This window comes from Pinus tabuliformis, chromosome X (genome assembly GCF_031772625.1).
Source record: "Pinus tabuliformis cultivar Carrire ecotype Pingquan chromosome X, CPIR1, whole genome shotgun sequence".
Lineage (NCBI taxonomy): Eukaryota > Viridiplantae > Streptophyta > Pinopsida > Pinales > Pinaceae > Pinus > Pinus tabuliformis.
This window is the reverse complement of record NC_142308.1, coordinates 895,384,364-895,392,792: the sequence shown is the minus strand read 5'-3', so window position 1 is coordinate 895,392,792 and position 8,429 is coordinate 895,384,364.

Here is an 8,429-nt window from a genome sequence, read left to right as displayed (position 1 = left end):
TGTTGGTTCTCTTCCCACCTTTATGTATCTATATGTATTTATATGTCTATGTGTCTTGCATGGGAAAAGAGGACACCTCTTTATAATTTCATGTTATAATGATATGATCATCATGAAAATCTCTGAATTCTCATGTGATCTAAATCGAGAATACATATTAATAGTTTGATAAAAATTTCCAAACATAGGACAACGTTATAACAACTTTCCCAAATTACAATAATCACCTATAGAAAATTCTAACTATTTAAGTTGCACTGTCCATAAACTTTTCCTTTAATAGTTGAACTAACTTTGACCAAATTCTTTCCAGATTGGTCTTCATAACATATTAAAGCAGACCAGCACATCTAAAATAGGTCTTTGCATGTAGCAACAACGCTCAGTGAGTCCTTGCCTTATCATTGGCAAGGAAAATTTGGAAAGTGTAATCCTTCAACAACATCTCAACGGACCACAAACCCCGTAACATCCCATTTGTCAGTTTTATGATAAAAATAGCCTAAAGCATTAGTTCTCATGCCAAATTACAAGTAGAATTAGATCATAAGGGTGGCATATAAAGAGAGACATACTTAGGCTAATAATGGTTTGTTTCAGTAACAAAGTATGATCTTGAGAACAAAAAAGGGTAAGGAGAAAGTAGGGAAATGAGTGCAAAAATATGTGAATTACATGTCCCAACAGGTGTGTTAATTGAAGGCTTAGTAACGAATCCTCATACAATACTTTGAAGTGTGTGAGTGGGTTCTACAAATTCATATCTTGGAGGAGGAGATCATGAATGGAATCTAGAAGTTGTGGGAGTTACTAATGGTGGAGAGGAGCTCATTGAATGATGATTTATCTTCTAATGTGATCGTTTTACCATTCACACTTAGATGGCCCTCCTTCTAGAACTAGAAATCTTGATGCCTAGAAATGAAATTATCGACATTTGGGAAATCATTTGATTAGATTGACAAATCATAATATTTTCTATTTGGGTTGGTGGTTCCAACTGGGTTTAAATTCGGCCGAGTTACCCTTATGGATATTTCCCCAATGAATGGAGACTTTAGGATATAGAAGCTAAATGGGAATAGGAAAGATGGAGAAATGTTACTAAGTAATTATAGTAAAGAAAAATATATTCTAACTAAACTATATCATAGAATATATAAATAACCGAGGTATTAATATATATTTGAAATTGAACGATAACTACAAAACCAAAAATTTAGATCTTAGCTTATCTTGTTGGTTATAAAAATACAAATTGTAAATGAAATATTTAATTCAATGAAATGGTTAATTGAGTTAAAATCAAAAGAGAATTCACATATAAAGTTATAAATCATTAGGATTATGAATGAGGGCAATAACAACACAATAGTGAATTATCAGATCATTCAATCACAAACATTATAGCACTTAAATGATTCCAATCTTAAATTTAAGAAAAATAACTCCATAATAGTACCAAATCTTCTCTATTATGATGAAACATGAAATCAAAATGGTTCTCTACATAAATTGGAAATGAACATAGTACAAAAGTGTAACTAGGCCTCTTCTCTGCAAAATTCAGAACCCTTAGCTTTGTGCCCAAGATGTACTGAAATAGTGTTTACAACTTCAAGGAAGGTATTTCTTCCTGTTTAAGTTTCTTAACAAAAGATTAACAAAAATACAAAATAGGGAACTGTCACAACATTCAAACTGAAGTGAGTTTTAGCCTTTATAAGTATCTAAGGTGAGTGAACTATTAGATGATTGCCATATTTTATGGACTTCTATAAGATCTTCGAATTCTCGAGATGAATTGGGTCTAATATTGACTCAACACTTGTATACATGAGCTTCTAGTGATGGAAACATGTGATTGATCCAATTGTTTATCATTGTAGTTACTTGCAAATAACCATGGGGTTTAATCAAGAATTCCCAATTTTTCCCTAATATTTACCATATGCAGCGACTTAATTTTGTTGAGAGTTTCAACTTTGTCCACTTATGCTCACCTTTGCAATGCCTCTACCTGGGGAAGAATTTTCTTTGACCTTGTTGGTAGTAATTTTGTATCCTTAAAAGACTGGGAAATAGAATCTAATAGACAATCAAAGAGCCTCTCTACTACCTTGATTTTTTCCTTGGCTAGGTCTATATGAGCCTTCAAGAGATACAAAACTATGCCCTTTTGTATTTTAGTAAGTCTGGGCAACATGGGAAGGTTTCCTTTTTTATCATTTTTACATGAAATGAGCTCAGTCAATTTAGTTTTTGATTCATCATACTATGTTTCCATTTCAACAATGTCATTAAGAAAAGAATGAATAAGATTTTATCAAACCTCTACGATATAAAATTATGACAAAAAAAAAATTGTTCATGTTCTAGATATTGATTAACATTGATAGCTTCATTCTTGAACTATGTGAGATCAATTATCCCTGTCTCGGGTACTTGCACCTTTGTTTGTAATTCTTTAATCTATGCATTCTATACTTATACCCATTTTTGTAATTATTTAATGTAAGCATTCTTTTGCTAGCTCTCAAATTCCAACCTACATTGTACTTGAGCAATATCAACTTGCAAATGTTCTTTAATTTGGGAGGACTCTTGCTCCACATGATTGATTGGCTCAATTTTCTGATCAATAAATTCCTTTAATTTAGTTTTCATCGCGATGTTATAATTTGCATAAGCCCCTATGTATTGAGATAGTTTTTTATATGCTTGATGAGGTGTAAATTAAGATCCATCCCAAACCACCTCTAAAGAGGTTGCCAACAAGGCCTAGTTTTCTATGGTATTTCTCTTTTTTTTTCCTCTCTTGAGAATGAATTTGTGTTGTGGGCTATAAAAGACCTCGATTGGTGGTATTTCATCTCTTCCAAGTTGAGACATAAGATAAAGAGGGATTGGAATTGTAGGTTTTAGCCCCGTACAGAAATTACCTGCATACGAATTCTAAAAACAAAAAATAAACAATAGCGAGAGCATAACACATAAAACAAATATACACAGAGATTTTCCCCTAGATCCCAAAACCGAGAGTACCAAATTTATTTTTCATTATGTTCCTTTCAATGTTGCAATACATATATATACATGCTGAAGCATCCAATACCATGGACCGAAAACTATCGCGCCCAAAACCATGTGCGAAAACCATGCACAAAACCATGTGTCCAAAACAAAAATTCCATGGGGGTGGTGCCCTGGACCCCGTAGAGGGGGGCTAACCCCATAAAGGGGGGCTAACAACCCAACATTATCCAACTTGTTGTTTTCTTTCCACGAGGGGCCACAGGAGAGCTTACTCATTTATCCAACCCTGCAACACCCATTATTTCTCTACACCAAGAGAACTCGTTAGAGCTCACAAATTTTTTCAATGCATTTGTAGTATTTTTCAAAGTTTCCACCTTTACCAGCAACATCGTTTTGTCTTCTATCATATCCCTCACAAAGTGATACTCAACATCAATGTGCTTTGTCTTTGAATGATAAGCATAGTTCTTTTCTAAGAAAATTTCACTATGGTTGTCACAATCTGTCCTTATAGCTCCATGTACTAACCCCATACTTGAACACAATCTCTGCAACCAAATTGCTTCCTTGCTTACATGAGTGGCTGCCATGTATTATGCCTTTGTAGTTGATAGTGCCACTACAAATTGTTTCTTACTTATCCAACTGAATGCACCTCCAAATAGGTTAAACACATACCCACTTGTAGATCTTCTCTGATCCAGATCTCTAGCCCAGTCTGCATAAACAAAGCCACGGATATCCAAAACTATTTCCAATTCTAGTCTTCCTTGGTAGCACAAACCATAATCACTAGTGCCACTCAAATACCTAAAAACTTGCTTCACTATTGTCCAATGTTCCTTCCCTAGTTTTGACATAAACATACTTAATACTCCCACTACATGTGTAATGTCTGGTCTAGTACAGACCATCGCATACATCAGGCTACTAACTACACTTGCATATGGAACACAGGACATGTCCTCTTCCTGTTCTTGTGTCTTGGGACACTGTTCAGCAGATAACTTTACACCTACATGAATAGGAACCTTCACCGGTTTACTATCCTGCATATTAAACCTCTGCAGTATTGTATCAACATACTTCCTCTACTCTAACCATAGCTTCCTCTTTTCCCAATCTCTTTTAATTCCCATGGCCAAAATATAGTTTGCAGCACCAAGATCTTTCATGTCAAATTTGGAGGACAATTGGGTCTTCAAATCCTAGATAATTTTTTTGTCATTTCCAACCAGCAACATACCATCCACATACAATACCATATATATAACACAGTCACCAATTAATTTAAAATACACATAGTGATATGCTTTGCTTCTAGTGAAGCCAAGTCCCCATATAAATGTATCAAATTTCTCATACCACATCCTTGGTGACTGTTTTAACCCATACAAAGACTTTTTTAACTTGCATACCAATTCTTTCTTACCCTTCACCACAAAGCCTTCAGGTTGATTCATGTAGATCTCTTCTTCCAGATCCCCATGAACAAATGTTGTCTTCACATCCATATGTTCTACCTCAAAATCAAAAGTAGCAGCAATAGATAAAAGTAATCTAATAGAAGCTACCTTGGCAACAAGAGAAAAAATATCGCCAAAATGAATTCCTGACACCTGGGAATAACCTTTTGCTACCAATTGAGCTTTGTATTTCTCCACCTTTCCTTCTGCATTTGTCTTCTTCTTGAACACCCATTTGTCGCCAATGGGTTTCCTTCCAGCCAATAACTCCATTAGATCAGAAGCCTCATTTTTGTGCAAAGATGTCATTTCATCAATCATGGCCCCTTTCCAAAGTTTTCCATCCTCTGAATCTACTGCTTCCTTCACAGTTATGGGATCATCATCAGTAATAGATAAAGCAAAATTGAACTGAAATTAGATGGACTATACCTTTTTGGTTTCCTTCTTTCTCGAATTGTTCTTCTCACAACCATAGTTTGTGGCTCTTCATCTTCTGATTCCTCTTCTACTATTGTAGAGTCTGGTTCTTCCTCCTTAAGCTCAAACTCTATCTTCTCAAGTTCTTTTGGTTGGACTTCATGTTTAATAACATCTTTCTCCTCTCTGAACACCACATCTCGGCTGTACAGAACCTTCCCTGTTACTGGGTTCCAAAGCTTATAAGCATTTAAACAATCATTATACCCAATAAAGATGCACTTTTCAAATTTACTATCGAACTTTGTTCTTTTCTCCTTTGGAACATGTACATACGCATCACATCCAAATACCTTCAGATGTGAAAGAGAAGGTTTCTTACCATTCCATACCTCTTGTGGATTCTTATCCTCCAATGCTGATGAAGGTGATCTATTGACTAGGTAACATGATGTCTCCACCATCTCTGCCCATAATTCTTGTCCTAACCTGGCACCACTGAGCATGCTTCTTTCCCTTTCCATCGACGTCTTGTTCATTCTTTATGCAACTCCATTTTTCTAAGGATTGTATGGAGTAGTCTTCTACCATGCTATATCACAATTCTTGTAGAACTCTTCAAATTACTTCTTGCAAAATTCTCCATTGTTATTTGTCCGCAGCGCCATTATCCTCTTCTCTATCTGGTTTTCCACCAGAGCCTTAAATTCTTTAAACCTGTCAAAGACTTTCACAGGTCCAAACACATCACTGTGCAAAAGCCCTAATATATGTTTCACCCTCTTACCACCAAATGGGAAACTCACCCGATTCTGCTTCCCATATACACAATTTTCACAGAAATCAAAATATAGAGAGCTATTATTCATACCTTCTACCATACCTTTACCATGAAGTATTCGAATGCCCTTCCCTCCAATATGTCCAAGCCTTTGATGCCAAAGCATGTTCTCTTCTCCAGAGACCACTAGATTTTCTGCTCCACTCTCAATAACCTTAAAATTGTTGCACCCATCAACAACAGTGCTACCTTGCAGCTTGTATAGAGTTCCAATCCGAACTCCCCACATCAATACCAGTGCTCCCCAAACCATCTTGTAGGTATCCTTCTCTAACATTGTTTTTACACCTGCATCATCTAGCTTGCTTACAGAAATCAAATTTCTAGCTAATGCAGGAATATGCAGGACACCCAGAAGTGTTCTAATCCTTCCACCTTGCAACTTCAACTTTAATTTTCTGTGACCAACAATCCTGGCCTTCCTGTCATCCCCCAAGAAGACATCACCACCATTATAGTTCTCATACTCGCAGAACCAATATCTATGGGGAGTGAAGTGAAAGGATGCACCTGAGTCAATCAACCATGCCTCATGGTCTACATGTGTACTTGAAGAAGAAGCCAGGTACACATCCCCACCTTCATCTCAGGTGATTTTCGCTTATGCAAAAGGAGTGTCATCGTATCCCTTTCCTTTCTTAGGACCTTTAGATCTATAGTCCTGTTTGTAGTGCCCTTCCTTTCCGCATTTCCAGCACACCTTTATAGGTTTTCCTGGATATTTAGATCTCCCACTCGATGACTTATTTTTTTTTTCTGTTCTAGGACCGTCCTCATACAGACAAGGCATCACCATTCTGTCTCTCCATATTTCTCCTTCTCATTTCCTCCATCAGCAAGGACGAGACTATTTCATCAAACTTGAAGGAAGTTGCATTGCTACCTATTGCAATAGCTAGACTATCCTGTGAATTTGGTAGAGAACACAACAAACTAATGCACTTATCTTGATCTAAAATTTTAATATAAATAGATAATAACTAGCTTACCATAGTATTAAATGCGTTTAGAAGATCTGTCACCAAGTCTCCATCTTTCATCCTCAAGTTATACAACTTTTTCCATAGGAATAGTTTATTCGCCAGAGACTTAGATTGGTACAAAGTCCCTAACTTGTCCAACAATTCCTTTGTCGTAGCTTCCCTTGATACATTCAACAATACTAAATATGAGACACACAATCGTATTGTGCTTCTTTACCTTCTGATCCAACTTCTTCCATTCTTCATCGGACACTCCCATTGGTTTAGTACCTGGATCTACCACAATCCACTGATCTTTATCCACCAGCAGATCCTCCATCTTGAGTTTCCACAACTCAAATCTCTGACCATTAATTTTCTCGATCTCTATCTTTCCACTGCTCACCATCTTCTTTCACCACTTGAATCAATCCCACAAATCTCCCAGTGAACAGGGTCTAACACAGACCTGAGCAAAACCCCTCAGCGACAAAGGCATCCCCTTGAATCCAAAATAGCTCTGATACCAAATGTAGGTTTCAACCCATACAAAAATTACATGCATACAGATTCTAAAAACACGAAATAAACAATAGAGAGAGCATAACACATAAAAAAAAATATACACAGAGATGTTCCCCTGGATCCCAAAGCTGGGACTACCAGATTGATTTTTCAGTATGTTCCTTTCAATGTTACAATACATATATATACATGTCTGAAGCATCCAATACTATTATGAAACCAGCTCAAGAAAAGATAGAAAAGATAGATCAACGCCTTAGAATTCAGCCTCTTCGAGGGGGCAACCTCCTTTACATTACATAAATGAACAATTCTTGGATGATACAAATGACAAAACCTCCTTTCTATATATAGGAGTCTAAGGAGTCGCAATATAATCCAGCTGACCTAACAATAATAATATAAAGCCACAAAAATAACAATAGAGGGATTCTATGGGGCACATAAATAACAACATGGGGGTAATAGGGGCACAACAATATAAATAAGGGGTATAACTACAATAGTAATGGGGTAATCACTAGTATTATAGGGACCCAACATGCCCCTCTCCTTCAAAAAAGTGTTTTCCTCAACGCCTGAGTAGTTCTGGATACTTCTGCATTAAATTCTCATCCTCCCATGTGGAATCTTCAGCGGATAAGTTCTTCGACTTGATAAGATACTCTGAAATTGATCGATTTTGTAGCTGTCGAGTTCTTGTTTCTGTGACTGCTTCCGGTTCCAATATAATTTTTCCTTCCTCATCAAGTTCTGGCAATATTGTTTGAATTGGGAGCATTTCGCCTATAACCTTCTTTAAAGATGAAACATGGAAAACTGGGTGTAATCGAGAAGCTGCAGGAAGCTCCAATTTGTATGCCATAGTACCAATCTTTTGCAACACCTTGTACGGACCATAATACTTTGGTGATAATTTATTATCTTTCTTAGCTTGCTTTAGGGACATTTTCTTATATGGTTGTAGAAGTAGGAATACCCAATCACCTACATCAAAACTTCTTTCACTGCGATGTTGATCTGCCTGTTGTTTCATTCTATTTTGTGCCAACACGAGGTTATTCTTTAAGAGTTGGAGGACTTGTTGTTGATGTTCGATGTGATGTTCCACTGCCTAAACCTTAGAATTTTCTCTTAAATATGATGTGATGGATGGTGGTTGATACCCATAAAGTG